This window comes from Alosa pseudoharengus, unplaced genomic scaffold (assembly GCF_046254945.1).
Source record: "Alosa pseudoharengus isolate Yale_2024_CS ecotype anadromous, Long Island Sound unplaced genomic scaffold, YU_APseudo_1.1 YU_APseudo_1.1_scf_12, whole genome shotgun sequence".
Taxonomy (NCBI): domain Eukaryota; kingdom Metazoa; phylum Chordata; class Actinopteri; order Clupeiformes; family Clupeidae; genus Alosa; species Alosa pseudoharengus.
The window spans coordinates 11,941,445-11,955,529 of record NW_027468587.1 but is presented as its reverse complement, the minus strand read 5'-3'; positions in this window follow the sequence as shown (position 1 = coordinate 11,955,529).

Genomic DNA, 14,085 nt, shown 5'->3' with positions numbered 1-14,085 from the left:
CCTCCAGCTTTCACTTATGCCACACTCTACCTATTGCTCCTGGCTTCTATTTTCTATTGTCTTTCTTTTTTAATCTGTCTGTCTGTCTGGTACACACACACACACACACACACACACACACACACACACACACACACACACACACAAACAGAGACAAAGAGAGAGAGAAAAAAAATGATGAAGGGAGACAAGCACATTCACATTTGAGCATGGACATATACTCCATTTCAGAATTCCCTCTGTGTTGCAACAATTTGTTTAACACGCCTCAGAAGGATATGGCTGTTTAGCCAACAGTTGAAGAGGCCTAGGGAGGGCATCTAAAGCAGCTCTTTTCTAGCAGCTCCTTCCCTTTTCGAACCTAATCAGGCTGGCAGGCTCCCCTGCAGACAGAGGCACACTGTTTACTCTGTTCGGCATGGAGGAACATGTCACATTCAGACACATGCTCGAATTAGATAGTGCCACTTGTGATAGCGCTTCAAAAAAAAAAAAAGCAGTGGCATGTTGTATTTCACCGCACTTTTCCATCCTGAAGGGACTTTTCCACAGTGATTTAGCAACAATACATGTCAGAATGTGGATTTACAACGAGCTTAAGTGTGCTTGCAGGGGTTTGAGGTCGTTTGTGCAGACTTGTCCATGTATGACCCAATTTGGCGAGGAAGATCGCTGACCACTTTTGCAGGGTTAACGAATCTGTGTGAATTAATAACATGCTCGCAATTATCCATGGCAACCTTGTAACCGTCTCTATTATCAAATCAAGAATGGCTCCATTAGTCATAAGCCATGGAAATATCCCACGCTGACAGGTCAAGTGATGTTGTCTCCCATGCATGTAATTGAAGGGAAATAATTTTACATTCCTAATTACAGTGAGAAGATGAGGCCTGTTACTGTGGGCTGAAACATAGTCTAGCCAAAGTCACGTCATCCAAACAATAAACTAATTTTGCCATATTCCGAAAAATTACCCTGTTAGTTTAATATACCTTGGTGCCATTAAGGCAGTTAGTGACCCATAAACTGACAGAGTTGTCTTCACATCTGCTATGCCAGTCAAAAGATGAGGTTTATGAAGAGTAACATGGTACCCAATCGGGAATCAAATGTAGAGTCAGTGGGATATGTTATGTCTCTGTGAGACAATGTAAAATTCTCACATAGTAAATGCTGTGATGCCTGGGATTTAGGGCACAATGGCTCAGTGTATAAGAAACTATTCTCACTGCCCCTGTACATGTTATGGATGTTTGAGGGGGAAAAAATCCTGGGAAAATGAAATTAGGATGAAATGCAATTTTAACACCCCCCCCCCCACCCACCCCACTCCACCCAGCCTACTCCCTCTCTCTCTCTCTCTTTCTCTCTCTCACACATACACACGCATGCACACACACAGGGTTCATAAAATGGCAACCTTGTAACATGTAGTAATATTAGACCGAGTTCTCCTCAGCCTAGACAGCAGTTCTGTGCAGCCTTTGTTCCCAGGGCCGAGGGAGATCTGGGTAAGGTTTACAAATTTGCAGGTACAAGTCCCTGACAAAATAATCCTCAACAGAGGCTTGAGACCAAGCCCAAGAACAACATGAGTGAGACGTATATTTATTTCCATTAACCCTTTCATGGCGCTGCTTCAAAGACTTCTGTTAACACCTTGTGCTATAGTGGCTTTTGTGAACTCTGTTTACTCTCTCTTTCTCTTTCTCTCTCTCTTTCTCTTTCTCTTCCTCTCCACCAGGGACCGATGGGAAACACACCTAATCCTTGCCATGTAGCAGTAAGCCCTCTCTCTCCCATTCATCTGTGTCTCGGAAGTGGCTCTACAAAGGGAGGTATGCGCGGACAGAATAACCACAAATTATGGGAATTATGTGCCGCAATGGCTCTGAACAGCAACAGAGCCGCCCAACAGTTTTGATTGATGAAACCAAATGAGTCACCTCGAATCAAAGGGAAACGAGGGGAGGCACAGACGAGAGGACAATTTGAAATCGCTACCTGCGCCGTTCCCTTTGCAGGTAGCCTCCGCAACCAAAGCGCCCGGGCAGATAGGGTTCCTGCTTGAGAGGCCGCTGACAGTTAGTGTCAGTGCGCTTTGTAGGCGCTGCGCGGGACCTGATAGGGTTACCAGCCGCTAATCCACGCTGACCTTGGCCAGCCACCGAATGAGGGACGCTTTTGTACACTTTTCTGGACACCTGAATGCAATGATGGTCCTGACATATACCTATCTGTGAGGTTCTGAGCGCAAGCTCTTTTGTCGCCTTATCGGGTTGCATGTCTGGGGAACTGAAAATAAACAACATTTGAGCACAGAGCTGAGGGTGGGAGGGGCGGGGGGCGACATTTAAAGCAGCCCTCTGAAAGGCTAATGTTAGTAGTGCTGGAGGGGTCAAAAGGTCAGCTGGCGGGCAGGAGCGTTTGAGCGGTGAGGATGAGGGCACCCCTGTGGCGAGCCGTGTTGGCCCGGAAAAAAAATTGTCGCCGTGCCCCGCGTGAGACGTGGCACTCGGCAGAAGGCTACCACGTAGGAAGCGCCAGCCGATGAGACACCTCCCCCTGCTTACACACTGGCCAATCAGCTTCAAAGGGCGACTCTATGCAGGTGAAGCACTTCTGAACTCACCTGAGAAGGACAAACACGTCCAGCGAAAACAAAAACACATGCTCTTTAGCGATAGCTTAGCCTATAGTTGTGAAATCCCTATAACTCTGATCACTATCACTGTTCAAAACGCAGCATCCATACCTACACAGAGCATGAGCTGTCATCCCAAATGATACTGAGCTTGGCTCCATGTAAAGTCCTTCTAGCTGCCGAGGACTAGGTGTGGAGAGCACCATTCAGTGCTGTGGGGTCATCCCACTTGACACCGATGTGAATAAATGACAAACAAGTTGAACAGCAGTTCACCTTGTCCTGTTCCGGAGCAGAGAAAGAGAGAAAGAAAGAGAGGGGGAGAGAGAGAAAGAGAGGAAGAGAGAAAGAACTACCAAGAATACAGGGTGTGTGTGTGCGTGTTTGGGGGGTGGGGGTATGGTAGTAGGTACAATCTCAGCACACACCTTAAACAATTCAGTGTATATTCTTGTACATTTCCAGGTATCACTGTATTGGCAACATTTCTTTTTCTTTTTTTGAGATCTCCAACCCAGGCCTCCGACTGTTCGATACTATTCTGTTCAACTCTCTGTTCAACATTTGTTCCAGTGGTAATGTGGTTCAGCAGTTTCTAAATGTCAGGAGCAAGTGGCCATTGATCTGTAATTAAAGTTGGGCCAGCGGCCAGTGGACCATTCAGAATGTGCTGTGCTGCTTCCTTTAGCACCGAGTCCAGCAATGCAACTCATTTAGCACCAGCTCAGAAACATATTGACAAGGGCAGAATAAGAGATTTCTACACTTGACAAAAGTTTTCTTTTCTTTTCTTAAGCAGCTTTTCTCAGCAGAAGAGCCCTTTGATGAAGTAGTCCTTATAAAACCTGTCAACTTCTCAGTGTGGCTTTCTGTACAGTATAAAACATTACTGGGAAAATAAGTCCCGACAGGGCGAACCGGACCCTGACGCGCAGCTGAGGGGTCTTGTTCCACCCTGAAGGGACTTATTATGACCGCCGCGCAGCGAAGCGGCGGTCATATAGGTTTAGTCAGATTTTTTTTTTTTTTTTTTTTTTTTTTTCGCATGCCCAAATTTCTGTCAATGAGTCCCGGGACACTGAAAGACCGGGGTAGACGAAACTTGGTGGGCATGTAACCCCATATGGATAGCATGGAACCATCGTTTTTCGTTTTGATCTGTAGCCCCCCCGCTGGACTGCACCCCCCAAAAGGAGGGTAGGGCAGACACAGTTTTCTGTGAATATCTCGAGAACCGTAAGGTTTAGGAGGACCATTTTTTTTGGTATGTTGATCTCAAGGGGCCATGTCAACCCATTCCATAACCACTCATTTCATGTATAGCGCCACCTAGTTAAACACAAAAAAGTAAAAATGAGGTGTTGTAATCGCAGGTATCTGTGACCTAACATAGTCAAAACTGCACGAAATTGGAAGTGTAGGATCATTATGACACCCTCTGAATGCACGCCAAGTTTCGTGGAATTCCGTTCATGGGGGGCCACACAATAAATTAATTTATGTTACTATACACCAACTGGCCTGTAGGTGGCCGGAGACAGTTTTCTGTGAATATCTCGAGAACCGTAGGGCCTAGGAGGTCCACCTTTTTTTTGTATGTTGATCTCAAGGGGCCATGTCAACCCATCCCATTACCACTTATTTCATGTATAGCGCCACCTAGTTAAAAATTAAAAAGCAAAAAATTAGGTGTTTTCATCACAATATCTCTGGCTGACATGGTCAAAACTGCACAAAATTGAAAGTGTAGGATCATTATGACACCCTCCGAATGCATGCCAAGTTTTGTGTACTTTCGTTCATGGAGGGCCTAACAATAAAACAATTTATGTGTACATTTAGTGACGTACACCAACAAGGATTCCCGGGACACTGAAAGACCGGGGTACACAAAACTTGGTGGGCATGTACCCCCACATGGATAGCATGGAACTGTCATTTTTCGTTTTGATCTGTAGCCCCCCCGCTGGACTGGACCCCCCGAAAGGAGGGTAGGCCAGACACAGTTCTCTGTGAATATCTTGAGAACTGTAGGGCCTAGGATGACCATTTTTTCCGTATATTTGCCTCCAGGGGTCATGTTAGCCCAGTTCATGTGCACACATGTGCACAAACAGATACACACACACACACATTCACAGTAATCATGACACATACTCACACAGTAGACATATGTACGCTTCCATGCACAGGCACATACGCAGGCACGCACACACACACACACACACACACACACACACACACACACACACACACACACTCACACACACACACACACCCACACACATAACATAAACATAACACAAACAATCAAGAATTTCTCATAATTATGAACAGGCAAGATGGAGGTGGGGTTGTATAAAATTAATTTTACATGTGAAATCTATGAACTAATCATGTTTTGGTACTTGTTGTCTAGCAGATACCAGTGAGAATTGAGTGTGGATAATGCAATTTAGTGAGACAGTTAGAATCATATAGGCCTTTCAGCGTGATTTCTTTTTGTGGAAAAAATGTGCTGGACTGGGCGGCGGTCATATTTTGTACCGCTCTGCGGTACATCTAGTTTTCCCAGTAATGACCGGCGTTCTATACATTATCCCGCTTATTATACGGCTACTTGCCAAAACGAAATAATAAACTCCTCACAATATCACTTTAGCCTACATAACCTAGCCTATTTGTTACCGTTCATCGTGGCATTTGCTGAGAAACAAATAGTTCACAACAACACACGCTGCTGAACTTGAATCAAACATTCTTTAGAACACAGCTGATCAACCGTCTGCTTTCACGTTTGAATGAAGTTCCAGTCCTTGCATAGTGATATGAAAGACGTATCAGAAGCACAAAACCCGTTGCCATTGACAGCGGTAATTATATGTTTGCAGCGGTAATTACATGAATTTATTTACCGCTAGAACTTTGGGAAATCCCATTCAAGTCAATGGAGCGTTCTACTAGCATTGTGAAGAGCCGTATAATAAAGTAAAATAGGTCACACTTTACTTGGATGGTCTCTAGACTACAACAGATAGTCATAATATCAATAAACCTTTATTTGACACTCTGCTAACAACTATTTATGTTCAAGATTAGGGTTAGGGGGGTGTATTTGGTTAAGGTTATATTCAGTAATTGTTCAAAACTAATTTTAAAGGTAATTAGAGTGGGATAGTGGAACCTGTTAACATGCCTAGTTAGCCGGCTATAGAGGGATGGGATACATGGCTAATTTGACTAATGTAATAAATCACATTCCATTTCCCCCCATGGAAATCAACCACAGCCATCATTGTACATAGCGCTCACCATATTGTAGCGTCGGCGCATAAAGACTGTGTTAGCGTTCTCCAGCGAAAGGCATGCTGGGACACGAGGGTGAACAATCGGGGGGTTTATGTCATTATTCCCCTAAGTTAGAAGTGTAAAGTTAGTGTCTTTATCGTAACCTGTTTCCCTTTTTAGTTATCCCTCATGTGTGTTCCTTTTGGTGTGGGGGGCTGGACCTCCCCTGTTGGTGTAGTGTGTGTGATTTCTTGACCTGCCCTGTGTGTATTGTAATCTGTGTCTGAGTCCCTGCCCTCCTTCGTGAGCCAATATAGCTGCCATTGAACAACGTTGGTGTCGTGTGCATTAAACGTTACATTGGTGTCAGAACGACTTTCGAACATGGCCTCCGCCCAGCGAGAGAAGCTGGGAATGGAAGACCATGCCACTGGGTGGAGGCCCACGCAAGAGGATCCAGAGAGAGCCCTTGTAAGGGCTACTAAAGAGCTCGGGGCCTTCTATCGCTACTGCCGACGGAGGAGAGGAGCTGTCGCTGGGACCTGCCTGCTGCCATGGGAGGAGATCTGGCCGGAAGAAGCGGTCGCGGAGAAGACGACGCTGGCCTGGGCGCTGAGGGCCGCTGAGGGCAGCGAACTCACGACGGTGGGGCAGCTTCGTCGGAAAGGCCCCCTAGAGTGTGACTGTTTTTGTGTGTTTTAACTTTTGGGTGCGTGTGAGAGGCACCGTGCTGTGTGGGCGCCCGTTCTAGTTGGCCTGTTGGCCGGCGCCTTTTGAAAAAAGTTCGTTGTGTGGAGTTCGATAGCACGATTATCTCGGGGGTCGTGCCTTCGCCGAGGCCGCGAAGGAGTGGAACGGGCCGGGAACAGAGCAGTACGGCTCTGCGAGATGGCAACACGAGGAGGGACGCCGAAGACGGTAGCTGCAGCGGGAGAGCTCAGCGCGGTCCGGTTGCTGCGGAGTCGGTGCCTGTCTGTCCTGGTCGGCGACTCGACGGAGCGGAGTGGCGTTGGCGCAGCTTCATCTGGCCCCCCTCGAACCCCGGTGCTTGGTACAGTGTCGACGGTTGTAAGGCCACCTAGGGCCCCGTCTGGAGAGGAGGAGTGCCGTGGTGACACGCCGCGGAAAGTGCAGCCTGAGGGCGGCTGCTGTGAGGGAGCTGGTGACGAGCGGGTCGGCCACGTGGCTGCTAGCACGCCCGAACTGGATTGCTAGCAGCGCGGCGCCCCGTTGAGTGAGCTCCTGCGGCGCGTGCACCCCACGTGAGTTGGTGGTACTGTCGCACTGGACTGAGTGGCGGGCGACGCGCGCCGACGCTAGCATGTGGCTACCTCGTGGTCGTTGCCGAGGACGGCAACGGCTTGTTGGGGGAGCTATGTAGCGTCGGCGCATAAAGACTGTGTTAGCGTTCTCCAGCGAAAGGCATGCTGGGACACGAGGGTGAACAATCGGGGGGTTTATGTCATTATTCTCCTAAGTTAGAAGTGTAAAGTTAGTGTCTTTATCGTAACCTGTTTCCCTTTTTAGTTATCCCTTATGTGTGTTCCTTTTGGTGTGGGGGGCTGGACCTCCCCTGTTGGTGTAGTGTGTGTGATTTCTTGACCTGCCCTGTGTGTTTTGTAATCTGTGTCTGAGTCCCTGCCCTCCTTCGTGAGCCAATAAAGCTGCCATTGAACAACGTTGGTGTCGTGTGCAATTAAACGTTACAATATCATTCAATGCTCAAACCCTCTTCACAATCTATATTGGCTCCCAAAGACAGTATTAACTCAACAGTCTCATTTAGCGTGACTAAAGTAACTGGCTAATTGTGAGTAGCCGAGCCAATGACAGAGCTTTGCACCCACAAACACTTGAGCTTCCTCCAGTGCCGGCAGATTGCCCATGGGGGGCGCGGGGGGGGGTTGTCCGTGCTTTTCAGCCAGCAGTGGCCAATGCGGGGCTGGGCTGGGAAGTCCAGTTGAGAGGTGGGCTACTGCACACCGTCTGCATATTGGCGCTCCGTCAAGTCCTCTAGCGGGGCAGGAACGTGAGAGCCCACACAAGGTGCTGAGCTTCGGGTGCAAATCCAATGATTAAATGAGTAAATACTTCCCAGATTTGTAGCGAGAGGCCCTGTCAGTTGATTTATTCATAGAGCGAGCATGCATAATTTACCATTCAGCACTTTTTATCGTGGGGGGCGATCGCGGCAATGAGGTGGAGTTGAAGGCTTGTGATTGGGCTTTTGGCTGGATTCCCTGCCTCTGACAGAAACACACACATGGTGAGGAGGTACACACCCACACACACACAACCCCCCCCCCCCCCACACACACACACACACACACTCACACACAAAGTGAGAGGCAAGCACATTCACGCATGCATGTTCACATGTTAGTCTTCTAAAATGCTTGCGAGGGAATAGGTAAGGTATGAAGGCCCTCGAAGTGTCCTGACGTATGGACTTAATGGATGAAGTGGGGGAAAATAACTCGCCAAGTTCATAAATTCCGTATACAAAAGGCTATTCTGCTTATAGCCCTATTGCCACTCATGTAACTGGGCAGTAGGCATCGATTTACAACATACAGAGGAAACGTGGTTCAGTTTATGGAGAAGCTAACCTGTTCAGTTTGTGTTACATTCTTTGGTTTACAGACAATAATAGCATTGGGGGGTTAGCTTAATTCCACTGTTTCTAAGCCTCCATGCTAGTTCAACCATTGTTTGCTATGATTATTACAGCTACCATTCAAAAAAGCATTGATATGGAACAGTGATTAAACTTAATAATAATTAAAATCTATTTCATAGGTGTCCTGATATACAGAATTAATAGCCCCTGTCAGTGAGTCAGAATATAGCATTTCTTGTTTCCAGGGAATAATTTACAATGGACAAACAAACAATGGACACCTTAGCCAAGAAATTAGGAAAAGGTCATTTTGGAAACACACACACACACACACACACACAGGCGTCTGTGACAGAGCGCCGCCTATAGTACGCCTACATACAAATATTGGCAGTGGGGCTATTCTGAACCCTAAACCATCAGGATGGTGATTGTAGTAGTGGCCTAATTCCTGGCCTCCCTGTTTGATCATTGCTCCTGGGCTTTGTCATCGCCTGGGTTATCAGGGTTTGTTTCTGAGTGAAATGTCTTTGTGAAGCTATCTGGATTCCTAAGTGGGCCATGTGGCTTCAGTTTTTCTGCCTAGTAAAACTGTGTCCTGCTCTCTCTCTCTCTCACTGTTCCTCCCTCTTAATCTCTCTCTCTCAGTCTATCCCTCTCTCTCTCTCTCTCTCTCTCTCTCTCTCTTCCCTTGACTTTCCACTCCAAATACCCATGTGTCTGGAGATTTACGTTGATAAACGCAATATCAGTCATGTGATTAGAGTATGTGTGTGTGTGTGTGTGTGTGTGTGTGTGTGTGTGAGCGATAGAGAGTGAGAGAGACAGACAGAGAATATCAAAGTATCTGGTGTGTGATTGTAACATCTCCACAGACGATCCCCCCCCCCCCACTCTGAGCTCCCCCTGCACCTTGAAGGTCGATTGAGTTTTCAGTCGGTTATCTGCGCACCGTGATGGAGTGGCCCTGATAAAGGCGAAAAGTGAGCTCAGGCGGGGGAAAATGAGCGTCAAACACACGCTCCTCATTTCATTATCCCCCCAAATCGGTTGCCATGGCAGCCCTCTTTTTAACCTATAGCTTGAAAGATTTGTCCCAATAAATATCTGACTTCACTGGGGGACTGTTGAAGAAAAATGGAGGGAGACAGAGGTGACATCAATCAGGACTGGTTTTCGGTTTATAACATTTATGGAGGTTTAATGAAAATTATATTATGCCTCAAAATATCGTAAATCGCTTCAGATAAAAAAACAAAAATAATAAAAAAGAAACATCTGCCAAGTGACTAAAGAATGATAATGATAAGTATTAAACATAGGCAGGCAGGATGATAAGAATGAAGCTTTTAACTAGCCTCTTAGACCAACCAAAAACAAAACAAAAAAAAATCAAAATGGCTGCCATGGCTGGTATGTTTACAAGGCCTGTTTAGCACCAGTCTCTGCAGTGGCATGACACTGGCTACCTTTGCCATCCTGCTGGTTTTTCTGGGGGCTGCCAGCTCCTCCCAGTGCCCAGCTGGCAGCACTAGCCCTGGCATGCGTGCGAAACAATCCTCTTAGCCTGCCCAGGGCCCTGTTTTATCATGGCGAGCAGAACGGAGTCATACTAGTCCCCTCTACTTTAGAACACAGAGTGGCATATTCATTCCTACTCATTCACTCACTCACTCGCTCGCTCGCTCACTCTCAAACCCAAGCTCTGCCTTTTGGGTCTCCAAGCGACTGACTTGACAATTTATGCAAAACCTCACAAAGTCTGATCCCCTTCGTAGGAATATGATTGTTTACTGATGCAGTGAATATACTGAAGATGCTTCTGTAACACTTCACTGAAGTCAAGTGTCTATAATAAAAATTTTAGAAAGATGTATACATGGCTTATTATTTTTGCCATCCTACATAACAGTGTGTAACTATCCACGATTACACCCTGTGTAATGTTATAACATTATAAATTGAGAAAAATATTTTATGGTAAACATTTTCATCTTCACAGTTTCAGTAATCCTATTAAATTAAACTGCACATTTTATTACAGTGTTTGTTACTTTAAGTTATAGTTGTAGAAACAGATATTAGGTTATCAGTGATATAGAATATCTTTGAATATTTTGAATAACAAACATTCTAAAGCATAAATATATCTTATTTGTATTTATGCGCAGTTGTGGGTATTTGATTATTGTTGTAAAACATTTTCAGTGTTTCCAGTTGTACACTGTCCAATTTCCAGTTGTAAGATTGGTCAGGAAATCCAAAGCATCTTCAAACAGAAACCTACGTCCTATTTTCTGAGTGAAACGGAAATGTTTTATGGTATCTGTCATTAAGAAGAACCCACATTAAAGCTGCTGTATTTCACAATAGAGGAAGTAGAAGAAGAAGAAGAAGAAGAAGAAGAAGAAGAAGAAGAAGAAGAAGAAGAAGAAGAAGAAGAGAAAGAGGAAGGATCTGGGACACCTTGATTGATTTGATGTTCTTCCTCTTTCGCGAAGCTTATCATGAACTCAGTGGGTTCAGCGGTAAGAGATCTCTCTTCTCTCCGTCGCTTATATATTTCAGAAACAATAAACAATAGACTATTTGCCTTTGAGCCATTTATACTCGTTCTGATGTATGAGAAAAGCTCTGTGGATCAATAAAGCGTGGGGCGCTTTCTGGAGAGTTTGCTAACTGTGATATTTGTGATATTTGTCTGTCACTGATGACGGGCCATTTCTCCATGGAGACTGAGACATAATCATGGCTATTGATTGCATCCGAGCTGACGGATGTGCTGTTATCACAAACAGCTACAAACGTGTGAAGAAAGATGCCATATTGAATAACACGTGTCTGTTTCTCTCTCACACTATGGACACACGAAGGCCAAAACAGAATTCAGATACATGTGTCTGTGCTCTTGACCTAGTGAGGCTGTTTCTCCATTCTACTGAGCCCTGAGAAGAAAGAAAATGGCAGATAAGGCCATAAAAGTGACATTATATGACATGACTTAGCCCCAGGCTGCCGGGGCAGTGTTGTGTGAATTGACAATCTGTTAGAGGTGGTGTAGAAGTAATTTTCCATATTGAAGTCCATCTAAAAAATGACAGAAAGGGGAATACATGGAATGATGTGGTTTGTTTTAAACCTCGACATGAAAATGTGGTAACAGAATCCATATCAACAGTAAACAAAAGGAAAAATGTCTGGAGGATCACTACAGTTAATTAAAACGAATGTGTTGGAAACGACACAAACTGTGTTGTCCCTATCTGGACACAGAGATGTGTTAAAAATTACACAAGTTGTGTTGTTTTCAACACATTCGTTCTAAGAGTGTATAGTTCATTAAAGTTCTTGATTATATTAAATATATCTCAGCTCAGTAAAAAAGGCACTGGCTCCAGAGGTGAGGTAGTCAGCTAAAGAATGCGGTACCATTGCCCAGCATCCGGCTCTATGCTCTGCGCGTGTGTTGTTGAGGGGAGAGCTGCATAGTGACCTGACTGGGCAATGCAGCAGAGAGGAAGTGTAGCATCAAAGAGGTGTAATGATTTCAATGCCAAAGGACAGTAGACACACACCTCCTCTCCACAGCCACGATCAATGGCATCGACCACTTTTTCAAATAACCTTTGGCTCGCAAATAACACAAGTCAGGTCAATACTTTTGGTGTAACGCCCCCGGCCAAAGTGTCTTTGATCATTTGTTTATTTGCATACTTGGTTTCTTATTTGTTTTTTCAATAGGAGTCTCTATATGTGCTCTACATACTGTATGTGTGGATATACTACATGGTATGTATGTATGTTTTCATGTATGTAGTATGTGTGTGTGTGTGTGTGTGTGTGTGTATGTATGTAAGTAGGTATTTAGGTATTGCCTTCTTGATTTATTTGTGTTTAATGGTTCTGGAAGTTCTAAGCTTCTCCTAGTGTTGAAACAAGGTAGAATGTGCATTTCCTTATCTGAGGTCATTAATATTAATTAGGCCCAACTGGATTGCATTAACAGCCTGAAACAAATATGCCAGGACAGAGGAGAAGAACAAAACAGGCTGACAGGAAGTAATATTGCCTCTCAGAATAGCCCCAGACAACCTGACAGAAGGACATGTGATGGTTAGAGTTTCAACTCCGCTGACGTCAGGATGCTGATCTTCATCTCCCTGAGTCTTCCTCTGGGCCTTTCGGCTGGAAATGGGTCTGTCTCTGACAAACAAAACTCAGCCTTCTCTGTTCTCCTATCTGATTGGCTCAAGTCAGAGAGAAGAGAAGATCGTAAAAAGAGAGATGGAGAGACATCTTTGGAAGACAATGTTAGAAGAGGAGAGAGAGGCAGAGAAAAGAGCCAATAAGAATAGAGTAAAGAGGGCGCAACACTTGAGAGCAGGGGGGGCAAGCGATACGTTCTGATTCAAAAATGTCCTTGTCAAAAAGGGTTCAGCCAGCTTGGTTGTTCTGTCACATCCTCCAAACATTGAAATTGTCCTTGTCACATGTTTCATTTGGGGGCAGCCGTGGCCTACTGGTTAGCACTTCGGACCTGTAACCGGAGGGTTGCCGGTTCGAACCCCGACCAGTAGGCACGGCTGAAGTGCCCTTGAGCAAGGCGCCTAACCCCTCACTGCTCCCCGAGTGCCACTGTTGATGCAGGCAGCTCACTACGCCGGGATTAGTGTGTGCTTCACCTCACTGTGTGCTGAGTGTGTTTCACTAATTCACGGATTGGGATAAAAATTTCCCTCACGGGATCAAAAGAGTATATATACTTATACTTACTTATACATTTGTGAACAGCAGCAGGTAATAGGAAGGGAGGAGTTTCTGGCACTTTACCCAGCAGTATGATTGGCTCTCTTTGAGAAACAGGGCAGGACTTTCTATCTCTGACCAACCATGTTTAATGTTTTAGTTCTGCCCCATTCATTTTTTCACAGACTGGTTCCTCTCTAGTGGTGCTGAGCTGAGAGACTCTTTATCTGAGAGGTGTAACTCTGAGACAGCTCTGTCAGACTAGACTCTTTCTGAGAGAAAACAGAATTGACGATGAACCCTCTAAAGGCAGTGGTTTTAGGGTTGCAGGTGTGTGTGTGTGTGTGTGTGTGCGCACGTGCATGTGTGTGTGTACATGTGTGTGTTTGTGTGTGCCTGTGTATGTGTGTGTGTGTGTGTGTGTGTGTGTATGTGTGTGTTTGTGTGTGTGCACTGCTGAGGTCTGAGCCTTCCTGGCAGCTAACGAGAGGCGCTGGTGGGCCCTAAAGGATCTGTCATCTCCACTTTGCTGTGATGGCCTCATAACGGCGTCTGTGCTGTGGCCTGCAACTGCTGCCTCTTCTCTGTCAAAGTGTTACTAAACAACACCTGACACTTTCTCCACTCTTCTTACAGAGAGGCCTCATCCTACTCTATCTGTTGTGTGTGTGTGTGTGTGTGTGTGTGTGTGTGTGTGTGTGTTTTATATGGGTAAGACAAGAATTTTAAGTCCTTGTGTGTATTAAACAAGCATAGTGCCCACAAACACAAACAGATCACAACC